Source organism: Dama dama, chromosome 3, assembly GCF_033118175.1.
Source record: "Dama dama isolate Ldn47 chromosome 3, ASM3311817v1, whole genome shotgun sequence".
NCBI lineage: Eukaryota > Metazoa > Chordata > Mammalia > Artiodactyla > Cervidae > Dama > Dama dama.
In genome coordinates, this window is record NC_083683.1 from 68,735,779 (window position 1) to 68,752,972 (window position 17,194).

The window sequence follows — 17,194 nt, forward strand, 5'->3', positions numbered from 1 at the left end:
TAATTCTTCATCAAACAAAAACTAAAGAAAGGCTATAAGTAAGGAGACAGAGAGGATTAGCCATTTCTCACAAAACCTCTTGAGGAAGAAACCTAGGTTACTGGGAAAGGACAGCACTCAGGAAGCCTGTGATTCATCCTTGACTCCTCTCCGTTGGCGGTGTGACAGCTGGTAGGCTGGCCAATCCGCACGGCAGTGCAGTTGCCTCACATGCAAAGCGGTGGAGGCTGTAACATGAATGACTTCCAGATCCGATGGGTCTCAGAAACCTTGCTCTGCTAGTCTCTGGAGCTCCGGCACTTCAGTTGTGTCTGACTCTGCGACCCCATGGACTGCAGCCCACCAGGCTCCTCCGTTCATGGGATTTTCTCAGCAAGCATACTGCAGTGGGTTGCCAGGCCCTCCTCCAGAGGATCTTCCCGACCCAGAGATAGAACCGGAGACTCCTGCGTCTCCTGCGATGTAGGCGGATTCTTGACTGCTGAGCCACTGGGGAACCTACTAAATTAGAACTGAACATCCAGAAAGGAAGTTCAACAACATATATGCATATATATATATATATATATGTATACCTTAAATACTAATAAGTATACATTACATTTGCGTTTCTATTATATATGCAAAATGTACACGTGTGTGCAATTCTAGGCAATTCTGATGATTTGTCATTATATGCATTGGGCTTAATGATGACTAAGTTTCCTTTTTCACTTTTAAATGCCATGAATTTGTCCTTATTTGTACATCACTAAGTTGGTATTTTAAGATATAAGATATTTTTCTGGCCAACACTAAAAAAAAAAAAGAACAACAGAAACTCCATCACATTAAAAAAAAACTGAACTCAGAAAATAATCAATTTGGAGACCGTTTCCAAGAGTCCACTGATACCTCAGCATTTTTTTTACTTCTCCTCAGAACTTTTTAACTGAGTACTTGTCATTAACGCTTTTGATATCACGTGGCAGCACTTGGTTATGAGCATAATGATGTTGATTTATTGTTGTTGGTGATGTTGTTATGGCTTGAATCTGTAATGGCTAATTGCCACAGGAATGACCTTGGTGTATATGTTCTGACTGTGGGGAATATGGAGAAATTATGAATTATGAGTGTTATCATCTTATGAATTATCATGTCATCAGCATAATTGATGGGCTTCCCTCATAGCTCAGTTGGCAAAGAATCTGCCTGCAATGCAGGAGACCTGGGTTCAATCCCTGGGTGGGGAAGATCCCCCGGAGAAGGAAATGGCAACCCACTCCAGTATTCTTGCCTGGAGAATCCCATGGACAGAGGAGCCTGGCGGGCTTCAGTCCATGGGGTTGCAAGAGTTGGACATGACTTAGAAACTAAACCACCACAGGATAACTGAAATTCTCCTTTAAGATAAGGCAAGAGAAACCAGACTGAACCTAATAGCAGCAATATTTGAAGAAAGAAGTGATTCGTAAATTACGTTCTATGTAAAGCTTATCTTTTACAATCTCATTCCAAGTAGGGGGATTCACAAGTTTAACTTGAGATACATCAAGAAAACTTAAAGTCACTTAACTATCTAATTAAGCCTAGTGACAGAAGATGTAAAATGACTTCACTTCTGGTAGATGTATTATTTTTCTGGTACACAACTTGAGTGACCACTTGATGTCAATCTTTGTGTTATCTTAGTGCTCTGGGAAGCAGTATAGATTCTTGTGGGATTTTAACAAAGCAGCTGACATAGATGAGCTGCCTCACTACAAATGAGTGACTAAACCTTAGAATCAGAGGTGATAATGAAGGACAATCAAGGTCAATGATAGTCTTTGCTGGTCTCCTGCTTCAGTCACCACATTATTCTTCAACCAGATTCAATATAATCCTCCTTCAAAAATGTAAGTGTGTGTTCGTCACTCAGTCATGTCCAGCTCTTTGCGGCCCCGGGGACTGTAACTGGCCACACTCCTTTGTCCATGGAATTCTCCAGGCAAGAGTACTGGAGTAGGTTGCCATTCCCTTTTTCAGGGCACCTCCCTGACTGAGGGATCAAACCCGGGTCTCCTGCCTTGCAGGCAGATTCTTCACCACCTGAGCCAGAGAATGTATTATTCTAGAGATTTCATGGGACACAGTCCTTCCAGTCCCTATGGAAGGGCACAGCACAGTAATTCATTAATTGGATGCTACATTAAAGGTTTCCCTTGCTTATCACATTTATCTAATTGTCAATCTCTACTCCTCCCCAGTCACAGCCTCTCTCACCTGCCCCCTCCCTCTGGTAATGTTAAAAAATGCTCTTCTTTTCATTTGGGACTGGCACTTACCATACATATTTCGATATTAAGATAACACTTCCAAAGTGATTCTGATATAATGGCAGTAAAAATAAAATTCTGCAATTCTAAAAGAGCTAAGCTGAAACCAATTGTAATCCAGTTATTAACAATGCAGTTATTCTCATGTTGTATTTTACCTTAGTCATTTTAAAATAAAACACTTCTAAGTAGCTATTTTGCCAGCTGTTTAGGCTCATTTTAAATATATACACTCATTTTTGTTTTAGGGGAGCAAGGTACACTGTTTTATTCTATGCACTTTGCTGAAAGCATTCTCCAAGAGCCAACCGACCCTACAAAATGAAGCACTCAACCAGTTCAGAAGATGAGAAAAAGAAGTTGCATTAATAGTACTCCCACATAATATTCGATTTATGCTATATCCTGCAGCACATGGAAATACAACTAAATTTTTTAGAATTAATTTTCTAATAAGAGGTTAAGAACGTGTACATTTTATCACTATCAAGTAAACTTGTGAGGCAGGTTCATTTTACACTAATCTGACTACCCTGAATTACCTTGTTAGTAAACTAATCACTATTAGTTTGACCACTGGGATGGGAAATAAATCTTCAGAAAAGGACTTTAATATTCAGAAGATAAGATCATTGTCTGAACCATAGACCACATATCAGAACTGTTTAAATAATTTCTTTTCAACACAATATATACCTTCAGTACAAAGTATCTGATTAAATCAAGCACAAGCCACTGATGGTGTTCTTTCTTTTTGGAAAGTTTCGTTCTTCGCTCCTGATTGATGTAACTTCACCCACCCTCAGGCTGCCACATCCGTATGTAACAGGTGTATGGACTTCTTGATATTCCCCTTACTCTTCAATTTCTACTTAATCCATGAACTATAATTGCCATGAAATCTGGCTTTTCAACTGGGACAGACAGTGCCTCTTTAGTTTTTTAGATAGCCTTAGATCCTTAATCTTCATCACATGAATAAAGAGAAACAAGGATCTCCATGGCATATCTGGATTGTTTACCCTTCTCCTTCTGTAACTGGCCATGAATATTTCATTGAAGCATGACACTAAGGAAAAGAAATTAATCAAATATTAAAATTTTAGATTATATATATTCTAAAAGTAATCTTAAAATATATCCTGAAAGTCCATTCTAAATGTCATAGGGGTGTTTGTATTTTGGGTTTTTGTTTGAAGTAGTGAATAAGAACCAGAGCCTCTGCTGAGCTAAATAGCTGACTTTTCCACAGAAATTCTTCTCATCAATAACTTTTAGGATTTTGTGATATATCACACCAATCATAATGTTCCTCTGGGGATTCAGTCATTTGTGATTCAGCCAGATGACCACACTCTGAGTTAGCACTCCATGGGACACAATTCTGAGCCATCAATCCAAAAACAGGCACACTTACTCTCAGACTCCTTGAATTTATATTCTCTTTTACTTTTCTCCTTTCTCTCACCTTTTCTCTTCTTTTTCCTAAATGCTTTTGAGAGAAAAATCCAGAAGCCCTTCTGGGATAGAGAAATAAAAACAAATTTCAATCTGTCTGATAGATTCTCCTAGTTCCTAGCCAAAATTGAGGAGATGAACCAAACAGATAGACAGAAAGCATTACTATATTGGGGGGAAAGCACTTCTCTGACAGTTTGAGCAAAATGGATGTAAGGGCATCTAACACCCTGTATACACTTGCTTTGATGTCTGGAAAACTATCATTAATATGAAATGTGTCATATGAAGTTACTACATCATCTCATGTTTTTAAAAAGAACAGATATAAAGTGGTAAGTTGGAAAAATCAGAGTGTAAGTGTCCCAGTATCTTTTCTACTTTCTCTTCAGGCTTATATAGTAGAATTATTTTATATTTTTAAAAGTCTGGAAAAGGTTGCCAGATAATTTGAATCATCTGTGTCATTAATTCTTGAACAACCATGGGGCGGACTCAACTTGTGACTCATCAGATTTAGAACACTGTGGTGAACTCTAGAACCAGACTACCAAGACTAAATCTAAGCTCTTCTATACAGTAACTATTCAATTTGGGGTAAATTACTTCATAACTCCAAGTTTGCAAACTTCAGTTTGCTTATCTGTAAAATGCAAACAAAGTAACTGCATCTTAAGATGTTGTGTGAATTAAATCACTCAAGGACAAATGTCATGCCTTGGGTAAGTTTTTTTGTTCCTGTAATACTTGCAATCAAAAGCAAAAGCAAATTCCTCAGCATCTGGGTCAACCAAAATCAAATTGATAACCAGGCATGAACTGACTTTAAGTCACAAAGTATTATGTCTATGAAGCCAAAATACATCAAATAGAGGCAGTGTGTTGGTGGAAAAAAAGCAGGAGAATTGGTGCCATGGGAGTATTTTTAGCTCCAGTTTCTCCAATTACCAGTTATGTGACCATGAGTAAGTCAATCTCTGAAGCTAAACTTTCTTGTAAGCAAAAAGGAATAACACACACACCATGGCATTTGTCATGGGAATTAAAAAGACATCATTGATGTAAAACTAAAACTATGAACGTTAAATTGAGTAAGGAAAATTTCCTTCATTTTAGGAGACAATAAGAAACAGGAACAAATAAACAAACACCACATGCTCCACTCAAATTCCCCTCCTTTGTGAAGCCTTTCCTGCTTCCACAGTCTTCTCTTTCCCAGAGCAATGTTGTTTACTTTTGACTCTTTTATTATCTTTAGACTTACCTCCCTCATCTCTCTCATCAATAATCATTTATGGGTCTATGGCCTATAGAAATGAAACAAGTCTTATTTGTTTCTATATCTCCTACACCTACCACAGAGACAAACACAGTGAATGGTGCTCAGCAAATGAGTTTTTTTATAACAGATTGAATGGTTAAATGAAAGAATGTATTATTCTGATGTTAAAGATAAGATACAGCTATATACCATTGCTTAGAATGTGTGGCCAACAAAAATGCATTCATAACCACTGTTTACCTAACAATATTGTCTTCTGCCTAGATATATCCAGTTGCATGAATCTTGGTATTGTCCTAATTAGAAATGCCATGCTAACAATCCAGAGTAAAGCAGACATCTCTTTTGTTGGGCGGATAAAGACTCCAGCCTGTTGGTGGGGCTGAGGCTGCACAGTCATCTGGAAAGAACACTTGGAATTCTGCAGCAGGGCCAGAAGAGGGGCATCAGCTTCATTAATGCAGCTCTCATACAACTGTGTTGGAACAAAGCTGGCGGTTAATCAAACCTGTGCTTGCCTGCCTGTCCTGGAAGAGTGTATGTGTTAACCGGCTGTGGGAGACAGGCAGGGGTTTTAAGAGACAAGCAGAAGAGGAGATAGAATGTCATTGAAAACACATTTCCAGACTCCTTCTCAAGTAAAAGTCCAGTCCCTTCGAGTGGATTCACGCCAATAATGTTTCAGCATTTCTATACATGATCAGACCTCTCTCATCTCATCTTGGCTCCAGTCCTTTGTGAAGCATAGAAGCCTGCACTGTCTAGGTTACTGTAAGCAGAAAACCAGCCCTTACACTCAAGCAGAACAGATTTGGGTGGAGAGTCCTGGTAAACTCATAAACAATTTATAAACTTAAGCATTTAGAAAGTCTTGATTAAAGGTTTAAATCCTTAGAGTTCTTTGCCAATGAAATATAAAGTTTCACTGTTTTCAGTAACCATGCTTTGGAAATCTTGGGAAAAAATCCTACTATATAGCTTGGCAAATTTTTAATATTTAATCAGCTAACCTAAAAAAAATGCTTATGAGGAAAATCCTAAATACTGAAATGTGTATGGATGCTTTATATAAATCTCTTCAAAATATTATCCTTATGAACTGAGATAGGTTTTGCATTGATAGTGGCTGGGAAATTCAAACCAATTTTGAAAAAAGAAAAGACAAGAATTTAACCCAATCAGACAGAATGTCAGAAAATTGAGTTGTGATTTTTCTTTAATACATAGTTAATTATGGCTCTGCAAAATTTGACAAACCTGCATCAGTGCAAGCAATTAATTCTTCTTTAAGGTCATTTTTATTGCCCAAGAAGGCTTAGTAATCTACTATCTAACTCATCCTTTCCTTTCCAATTTAATGTAACCAATGAAATTCTATCATATGGACTGTCACAGTCACAGAGTGATGGTTAAATCAAAGACTTATTAAAAATTAACATAAATAAACATGCCAATATACTTGACTGGAAGATTTTCTTCAATTCAAGGTTTCTGAAGATCAAGGACTGGATCTTTATCAACTTTTAAATCCCAGAATTGGATAGACCTTCACACTTGGTAAAATCTCAAAAGATTTTGGTCAAGAGCATGAAGAAGCTGACTTAAAATTTCACTAAAATAATTTTCTCAGCTCAATATATGCTTATAAAGGCAGCATTAATACTAGAAGATTGTTATATTAATACACTACTCTATTATTTAAACTTTGGCTTTTAAACACCCCACCCTGACTGAAATTATTTTTTCAGTAAGCCATCTTAAGTGAGCACAAAAGAGATTATAAAGTGGAAAGACTGAGCAAAAGAAGCTTGGAGAACAGGTGTGCAGAGGAAGGGAAGAGGGAGAAAGCTCCAAGCACCCCAAGGGAGGAAAAAAGCAAGTAGCAAAATCAACCCTATTCATTTATAAAGAATTTCATAAGGGATTTTTTAAAATAACAATCAATGAAAAGATCTTTAAAGAAGAAAAAATAAATGAATCACTTTAATTCAATTCGGTAAAAGTTTTTCTTTATTTTCTGAGTAATAGATTCCCTTTTCAAGCCCTCCAAGGCCAGGTCTTTGCAGTCAGCAGAAAATGAAGCTGAGCAATTATTTGCTGAATTTTAATTTAAACAGCTGTAGATCAGAATAATTTGGGTCAATTATGATCAAGGATTCATGTCACTGTGATAGCTTCCAGTATCTGAGTTAATGATCTTGTCCCTGAGTGTGTAGTGAAAAGAACATTCGATAAGAGGTCAAGGAGTGCTGTATGCCTTTTTCAAATTCATCATTGAACTAGCAACTGTTAATCTCTCTGGGACATAGTGTTATAATCTGATCACTGTAGATAATATTTGCACAATTGAGTTGTCTTGATAAGCAATGGGACACTGTATGTAAATAATTTTGTAAATATAAAATATTTTGTAAATTAATGAATTTATTGTGAATACTCCCTCTCTTGTCATCCCATCACACTTTGTACAGGTTTGCACGAACTTTTTTTAGTAAGATATTATAAAAGATATGGCTGAAAAGTAAAATATTTTGATATTAACATATAAAAACAAATGTATTGGAGAGAAAAAAAAAAAAACATGCTCCAATGTACATTATGCATTAATACAAAACAAAGTGCTTTTTGGAAAAATCCTCAATAGTATTCAAATTATCTTTAGGTGGGTGATACATGTATGATTTCACACTTTTTGATAATAATGTATAATTTTTCATTGATCCATAATAAGTGACCTTATATTTTCAATGGGACTAAATTAGGTTTGTTTCCATTTACTGATGCTGAAATAGTATAAAACCAACCTTTTAGCTAAGTACACTTAAATAAAAGCAGCTCTTTCAAAAGCTGAAAATGTCAGTAGGATTTTATGTGCAAAGAGAAATGCATAATGCTAATTTTTTATCATTAGGGATAATATTTTTTACTTTAACCTATACAATTATTGGCAGTAATAGCAGGTCTTGTTTAGAAATTTGGTTTCATCTGAAACCTAACTCAAATATAACTAGAGTGGGTAAATCCATATGGAACCAAAACTCCAAACTCTGTGAAATCTCCTCCTAAATTTACATTACTTTGAAACCTCCAAGAATCATGAGTTAAACAACAACAAATACATAATCGGAGATTTCAAGAAACTAAGAAACTAAAACAGAATTTTTTTACTAGTTCCTTTAGTGAGAGAGACAGGTTTTTGTTACTGTTATACTTAGTTGCTGCTACTGATGCTTTTTGTGAGGGATCGATTTAAATTTTCTTTAGATTTAACCACTAAACATGGTAATGAATGGGGAATACGTGAAAAATAAACCTAACATTGTCCAGAGGTACTAAAACTTTCTTTTAATAACTGAGGTATAGGAATATTTTTGGATAGTAAAGATCATTTTATAATTAAAAATTATGAAAGATTATTTAAGATAAAAAAGTTACTGTTATGGTGAAAAATTTTTCTACTTGGCTTTTTAAAAGTTATAAGTCTATTGTTTTTTCTCCTCCTGTATTGGCATAGCCAAATAAAAAACTATAATTTCTATGACTGCATTAATAAAACCTATCTTCAAAGCTGGGCTTGGCTTCAAAACTACATTCTAATATTAAAGATTGACAATTTTGTATTAGAAATTCAATATAGACCCCTTGTTTATTAAAAATAAAATCTCATACACTTGTTATTCAAAATATACATACTATTCTACCTTAACCTGGAATTACAGAATTTTACTTTTATAAAGAAAGAAAAATAAAGGTACTCCTTTGGATAGAATGAGAATTTCCCTTTTATTATGATATTAGAGAAAGACTCAGAGATTCTGTAGATCATCAATTTTATTTTACTCATGAGAAATTTTTCTAGCTGATAGCCTTGAAAACCCATCTCTGCTGTATCATAAGTTTAGTGGTCTTTAGGTTCTATTATGGTTGCTCTTGAGTGCACAGAAACTTAAATCGGATATTTTTTTAAAAACTGTCCAAAAAATGACTCAGATGTATTTAAAAATGTATTTTTTAAATAATTTTCAATAGTTTTACTAGAAAAGAAAGCGTATATTTATACTATCCTTTAAAAAGACACGGGCTTCCCTCACAGTTCAGTTGGTAAAGAATCTGCCTGCAATGCAGAAGACCTGGGCTTGATCCCTTGGTTGGGAAGATCCCCTGGAGAAGGGAAAGGCTACCCACTCCAGTATTCTGGTCTGGAGAATTCCATGGACTGTATAGCCCATGGGGTCCCAAAAAGTTGGACATGACTGAGTGACTTTCACGTTACTTAAAAAGACATACAACTATTAAATACTTAATTCTTTCTATTTTCTCAAAGTAAAATGCTATCTATGAGCCTGGATATCTACTCTGGTATCTGTGAAAACCTCTGGCCTCTTCATAATCATTTTTATACTTCTTTATATTGTACTAAGGGCTTCCCAGGGATTGGCAGTAATGGTGAAGAACTAGCGTGCCAATGCAGGGGACCTCAGAGACGTGGGTTTGATCCTGAATCGGGACGATCCCCCGAATCGGGTGGAGAGGGAGGTGGGAGGGGGGACCGGGATGGGGAATACGTGTAAATCTATGGCTGATTCATATCAATGTATGACAAAACCCACTGAAATGTTGTGAAGTAATTAGCCTCCAACTAATTAAAAAAAAAAAAAAAGAGGGCATGGCAACCCACCCCAGTATTCGTGGCCTGGAGAATCCCATGGACAGAGCAGTATGGTGGGCTACAGTCCATAGGGTTACAAAGAGTCAGACATGACTGACGCAACTTAACACACATGTACACTTAGTGAAACACTATGGCAAGAAACACGGCTGCCAGGAAAATCAGATCCATCCACCTCTAGTGTTACTGGAAAGGCTAAAGACAGAGTTTCCATTTGAGCAGCAGCTGAGTCATGTGCTCATCTTTAAACCAATCTCTGTGTCCAGGGGAAATGGCTATTGTAATAAAGTGGATTAAAATGAGTCTTTCCTATTTTCAATATTTTTGAAATAGTAGTTCTGAGTCTAAGAAGTAAAACATTATCAGAAAGGTGCAGACCTGTAATTCTAAGTAACACCTAGAATCATGGACCAATAATAATCAGTTCAGTTCAGTTCAGTTCCGTTGCTCAGTCGTGTCCGACTCTTTGTGACCCCATGAACCGCAGCACACCAGGCCTCCCTGTCCATCACCAACTCCTGGAGTCCACCCAAACCCACGTCCATTGAGTCGGTGATGCCATCCAACCATCTCATCCTCTGTTGTCTCCTTCTCTGCCTGCCCTCAATCTTTTCCAGCATCAGGGTCTTTTCCAATGAGTCAGCTCTCCGCATGAGGTGGCCAAAGTATTGGAGTTTCAGCTTCAGCATCAGTCCTTCCAATGAACACCCAGGACTGATCTCCTTTAGGATGGGCTGGGAGGGACGTGGCAACTAGACACCAAGAATAGTGGAGACCAGAGGTCAAAATAGGAGTAAGGAAGGGAAGGAATAAAAAGGAAAGAGATCCCACAGACCTGCCAAGAGGGGAAGATGGCTTATGATCCCCATCTCTCAACTTCCGCTTCCTTCCTTACCTGAAGAAAGGAAGCATACACATTCAAACAGGCAAAGCTCTAAGAGTCGTTCATAACATCCTCTGCATGGTAGCCTATCAACTAGATAACTATAATAAATTCAAATAAATTCAAATCATTTCCTATTGTTTGGCATTTATATTTTACACAAGTCTCTGAGTATTTCTATAGGATTAATTAATTGAGGTAAACTAGCTGGATTATCAGGTATAAAAATTTTAAGAATGTTAAGCCAAATTGCTTATCAGTAAGATCGCACTAATACTTACTAGTGGCACATAAGCAGCACCTCGTTTTGAACTCTTGCCAACACTGACTGTCAAAATGAAAACACATGTATATTTTCTAATTTAAGGAACAAAACTTTCCTGTTCCAAAAATAGAATAATGTTACTGTTTTCTCTGATTATAAAAACTGCTACATGCTTTTATTAAGAAAAGTCAAGCAATCAAAATACTACAAAGAGAATCAAAAGCCCCCAAACCTCTCAACCCAGAGATATTTATGATTAAGATTTTGGAGAATCTCCTCCAAAACTTTTTCTATCCATCTATGTCAATACATGTACACAAAATTTCTATAAATGTGATCGTACTATAATGCTGTTTTATTATAAAAATTTTCACTCTATAATAGAGCATGTATTGGGTTGCTCAAAAACTTTGTTCAGATTTTCCAAATGATGTTATGGAAAAACTCGAATGAATGTTTTGGCCAACCCAGTGCATCTTTTCATGCCTCTGTGTGTGTGTGTGTGTGTGTGTGTATGTGTGTAAAATTGAAAGTGTTAGTCACTTAATCATGTCTGACTTTTTGCAACCCCATAGACTGTAGTCCACCAGGCTCCTCTGTCCATGGAATTCTCCAGGCAAGAATACTAGAGTGGGTTGCTATTCCCTTCTCCAGGGGACCTCCCTGACCCAGGGATTGAACCCCAGTCTCCTGCATTTCAGGCAGATTCTTTACTGTCTGAGCCACCAAGGAAGTATATATATATATATATAATTTTAATAAGCAAAATAATCAGTTTTTGTATTCCTACACTTTACTTTCAGCTTATCTACTAAGAAAAATCTAAGGTTATTTTCGATCTTTACTATAAACAATGCTGTCACAAATACCTTTGAGGTTATAGTTTTATATACTTTATACATACTTATGTAATGATTCCTTTAAGAAAATATATTTTAGAGGGCTCTCTGGGGTCTAATGGCATTTTAAAGTTATCCTCCAAGTCACAATGAATGTGTGCTTCCTTTAGACCATCCGTTCGCAAAAATGGCCAATGTGATTGGGAGTAGTATGAACAAATTTGATTTTTTTAGTAGTAGATATCAAATATGCCAACATTTAGAAAATCTGCATATAACCACATACCAATATTTTCCAAAAGACTAAGGTATGATGTTATGTCATCAGAAAAAGATAAATTATCTATTGAAAGTGCAAGATAGGATAATGAATTAAGGAACATTTGAAAAGTTTATTAGTATGGTTTCAGATCTCACACTGCAACTAACCTTTAAGAAACTATCACTTGTGAACTGTTGGTGTAATATCGAAGAACATCAAAAATTATATGAAAGGGCTCTTAAAAGTCTCCTCCTTTTCCTAAATACATATCTGTGTGGGGCTATTTTTTTAAATTCATATATTTCAACCAAAATCACACTGAAGTCAATTGACAGCAGAAGCAAACATGAGATTAGACTTGTCTTCCATCAAGCCAGACATTAAAGATATTTGCAAAAACTGTAAAACACCATAGCTCTTCCCCTAACCACGTTATTTTGGAAAATATAATTATTTGTCACATAAATAAGCTGGTTTTGTGGCAACAGGTGATGGAGTTGTTGTTTCAGTCACTGAATCATGTCTAGCTCTTTGTGACCCCATGGACTGCAGCAGGCCAGGCTGCCCTGTCCTTCCCTATCTCCCAGAGTTTGCTCAAACACATGTCTATTGAGTCAGTGAAGCCATCCAACCATCTCATCCTCTGCCGCCCTCTTCTTTTCACGTCAATCTTTCCGAGCATCAGGGTCTTTTCCACAAGTCAGCTCTTTGCATCCGGTGACCTAAGTACTGGAGCTTCAGCTTTGGCATCAGTCCTTCTGATGAATATTTAGGCTTCATTTCCTTCGGGATTGACTGGTTTGATTTCCTTGCAGTCCAAAGGATTTTCAAAAGTCTTCTCCAGCACCACAGTTTGAAAGCATCAGTTCTTTGGCACTCAATCTTCTTTATGGCCCAACTCTCACATCCATACCTGACTACTGGAAAAACCATAGCATTGACTATACAGAACTTTGTTGGCAAAGTGATGTCTCTGCTTTTTAATATGCTGTCTAGGTTTGTCATGGCATTCTTGGGCTTCCCTGGTGGCTCAGCTGGTAAAGAATCTGTCTGCAATGCGGGAGACCTGGGTTCATTCCCTGGGGTGGGAAGATCCGCTGGAGAAGGGAACAGCTACCCACTCCAGTAATCTGGCCTGGGTTGCAAAGAGTTGGACCCAACTGACTTTCACTTTCACTTTCCTTCCAAGAATCAATCATCTTTTAGTTTCATGACTGCAGTCACCAGCTGCAGTGATTTTAGAGCCCAGGAAAATAAACTCTGTCACTGCTCCACTTTTCCCTCTTCTATTTTCCATGAAGTGATGGGATTGGATGCCATGATGTTAGTTTTTTGAAAGCTGAGTTTTAAGCCATTTTTTTAAACTCTCTTGTTTCACCCACATCAAGAGGTTCTTTGGTTCTTCATCACTTTCTCCCATTAGAATGGTAGCATCTATTTACCTGACGTTGTTGATATTTCTCCCAGCAAACTTGATTCCAGCCTGACATTTCACATGATGTACTCTGCATATAAGTTAAATAAACAAAGTGACAATATACAGTCTTGACATACTCCCTTTCCAATTTTAAACCAGTCAGTTATTCCATGTAAGGTTCTAACTGTTGCTTCTTGACCTGCATATAGGTTTCTCAGGAGGCAGGTCAGGTGGTCTGGTATTTTCATCTCTTTAAGAATTTTCCACCGTTTGTTGTGATCTATACTGTCAAAGGCTTTAGTATAGACAATGAAGCAAGAGTAGATGTTTTTCTGGAACTCTCTTGCTTTCTCCATGACCCAAAGAATCGTGGCGATTTGATCTCTGGTTCCTCTGACTTTTCTAAATTCAGCTTGAACATCTGGAAGTTCTCGGTTCACATACTGCTAAAGTCTAGCTTGAAGGATTTTGAGCATAACCTTACTAGCATGCAAAATGAGGCCAACTGTTGGGTAGTTTGAACATTCTTTGACATTGCCCTTCTTTGGGACTGGAAAAAAAACTGAACTTTTCCAGTCCTGTGGCCACTGCTGAGTTTTCCAAATTTGCTGACATATGAGTGCAAGACTTAACAACATCATCTTTTAGGATTTGAAATAGCTCAACTGGAATTCCATCACCTCCACTAGCTTTGTGTGTGGTAATGCTTCCTAAGGCCCACTTAACTTTACTCTCCAGAAAGTCTGGCTCTAGATGAGGGATCACACCATCACTCATCTGGTTACCTGGGTTATTAAGACCTTTTTTTGTAGAGTTCTGTGTGTTCTTGCCACCTCTTCTTAATCTCTTCTGCTCCTGTTAGACGCTTATTGTTTTTGTCCTTTACTGTGTCCAGCCTTGCAAGATACGTTCCCTTGATATCTCTTATTTTCTTAAACAGATCTCTAGTTTTTCCCATTCTGTTGTCTTCCTATATTTCTTTGCACTGTTCATTTAAGAAGTCCTTCTTATCTCTCCTTGCTATTCTCTGAATCTTTGCATTTGTTACTCATTTAAAATAAGTTAACAAAAAAAAAATAAATTAACAAATGTGTACTTTCATTTCTTAGCTTTAATTTACAATGTAGCAAATAGCAATAGATAAAATCCATGTAAACAAAAATTTGGTGGTCCATTTTTAAGAATATAATAGGATTCTGAGACTATCATGTTTTCAACACCTGACCTAATCAATAGAAAATTACTCAGATGCCCATATCCTAAGATATGAAAAATTACTGAAGAATCTGATAGATAACACAGTGTTCCATCTTAAGAATGTCCACTAATCTCCTCCCATTTCTAAATCTTGGGTGATTTTTCCTTATAGCGCTTACTATATCAAAGATCACATTTTATTATTTAAATTCAGTACTGAAGATTTAAAATGTGTGCCAGAGTAGGCCCTTAAAAAAACAGGATCATGCCTACTTTAAACTACAAATTTAAACATAGGCAGGATGAGGATCTTGATATTAAGTTTTCCCACAATGAACTACAGAACCACAAAGGAACAGCGACCTCTCCCTGCTAGAATCCCAAGTACAAAAGTAGTAGGTTATCAGTTATGATGTTCTTAGAGCAGGACTTGAAGAATTGCATGGAGGGCCAGCAAAGGCACAAAACGTATCCATGACAGACTTTTTGAAGCAAAGAATTAGAAAAGAGAGGGAAAAACAAAACAAAACAAAACCAAGAACAATCCCCCATCCCTCTTGACAAATGCAGGCCATCTGGTCACTTTAATGAAGCATATGGATACTAAACATTAGCTGAGTGTTCCTTCTGTTTTTCTTATAGAAACTAGAACTCAGGAGACTACAACTTCTTATTTTAAAACAAACAGCTGAAAAAGGCATCTATTTGAACTATGAATTCCATGGTAGGCTGAAGGTACATATCTGACTTTGAGGGCAAAACTGCCATATTTACATGTCTGGAGTTTATATTTCATGACAAGCTTGCAGCCGAAGTAATTAGGGTATGAATCCCTATAGGCATAAATATTAGGGCACCTTAAAACGAAGTGGGCTCATGCATATTCTTTCAGCATAACCAGTCAATGCATGGAGTAAATAAGAGACAAAGAATGCAATACAGTGAGTGAAGGAGCCAGCCATCTAAAACTTAAAATTAAACCTGAGGTTGAGCAATCAATTTTTAATAGAATTTATAGTCAAATGAAGGCTGCATACAGTTAAAGGGGGAAAAAAAATGACCTGACCCATAGTTTGGGTAAAACTTTGAGAGTTATTGAGTAATTAAGGTGTTCCCTCTTCCTACGAGAAACACACCCCTTGAAAAACCACATCTGGAGAATCAATAGAGACCTCTGGGGATGTGTGGATTCCCTCAGCTCCTCTTCACTGGAGAACCAAAAGGTGCCTCGGGGGAAATAGTTCAAGACAGAGAAAAATAAATAGAAATGTCGTTTTATTCAAAGAAAGCCATGTCTGTCTTGTCTTCTTTACTAAATGTCTCTTCTTTCAGAGCAATCGCCTCCATTTGTTTTTTCCACATACTCTGAATTATACATCGTGGCCTAGTTTTACATTGTCTCAGCTGAGGTGGCCGGAGAGCACAGATGGATAAAACTCAGTCTTAAGAGAAGCCAAACAAAGGCCAAGGGCAGGTTTGCCAGAGGGATGAAAATAATTTCAATTCAAGAGGTGTTTTCTCAGGTACTAAAAGTCACATGGAAAGTTCTCATTTCTCTCCTCCCCATTCTCTCTTTCTCTCTCCCCCCATATATACACATATATGTATATATATAAATATATAGTGTGAATACATATATGTGTGTATGTATATATATATATATATATATATATATATATATATACATATCTCTTTCTTCTCTCTCTCCTTCTTCTAGTCTAGGTAGAATGATAAGATGAGAAAGAGCCTATTGTTTTCCCATGGTGGGTTTTCTCTTGCTGCCTCTAACACTGCCAGCACAAAGAGAGAATTATAAACCAAGAAGGCTGCAGTCCCTGCCTGTTTTGTTTTAAAATGTGAGAGTAGAGAGAAAAAGCCCATTCCTACCAGCAGTTCAGTCTTAGAAGGATCCCGCTGTTGCTGCCGCTGCTAAGTCGCTTCAGTGGTGTCCGACTCTGTGCGACCCCACGGACGGCAGCCCACCAGGCTCCTCTGTCCACAGGATTCTCTAGGCAAGAACACTGGAGTGAGTTGCCATTTCCTTCTCCAGAAGGATCCAGAGGGACATGCAAACCAGGTATACACACACTTCAGGGAGACAACATTTTAATCTAGTCATTTTATCTTAGAAAGTTTATCCTTATGAATGAAAATTATAGCTCCAGGGACAAACATCATTTTTTATATATAAACTGCATAGAAAGAAATAAATAGATAGTGTTAAATCGTGTCCAGTTCTTGCGAACCCGTGAACTGTAGCCTGCCAGGTTCCTCTGTCCATGAGATTCTCCAGGCAAAAATACTGGAGTGGGTTGCCATTCCTTCTCCAGACCCATAGACTTTAGTATTTTTGGTGCAGCCTCCATGGACAGATATCCCTTTGATAGTTGAACAACTATTCTGTGCATCGCATCAACTCTTCTATCTTTTTCTCCTCAAACTCCTTCCTCTCTTCCACTATCTCTTAAGAAACGTTTAATTGTCTAATAACAAGTTGATCCTTAAACATGGAACTGGTGGGACTCTCCCCTAAAATCTGAAATACTACCAGTTTAGTTTATGTTAAAATATAACTACTTACAATAAAAATGAAAAGTGGACTGCTTTTTCTGGGCCAGTTCT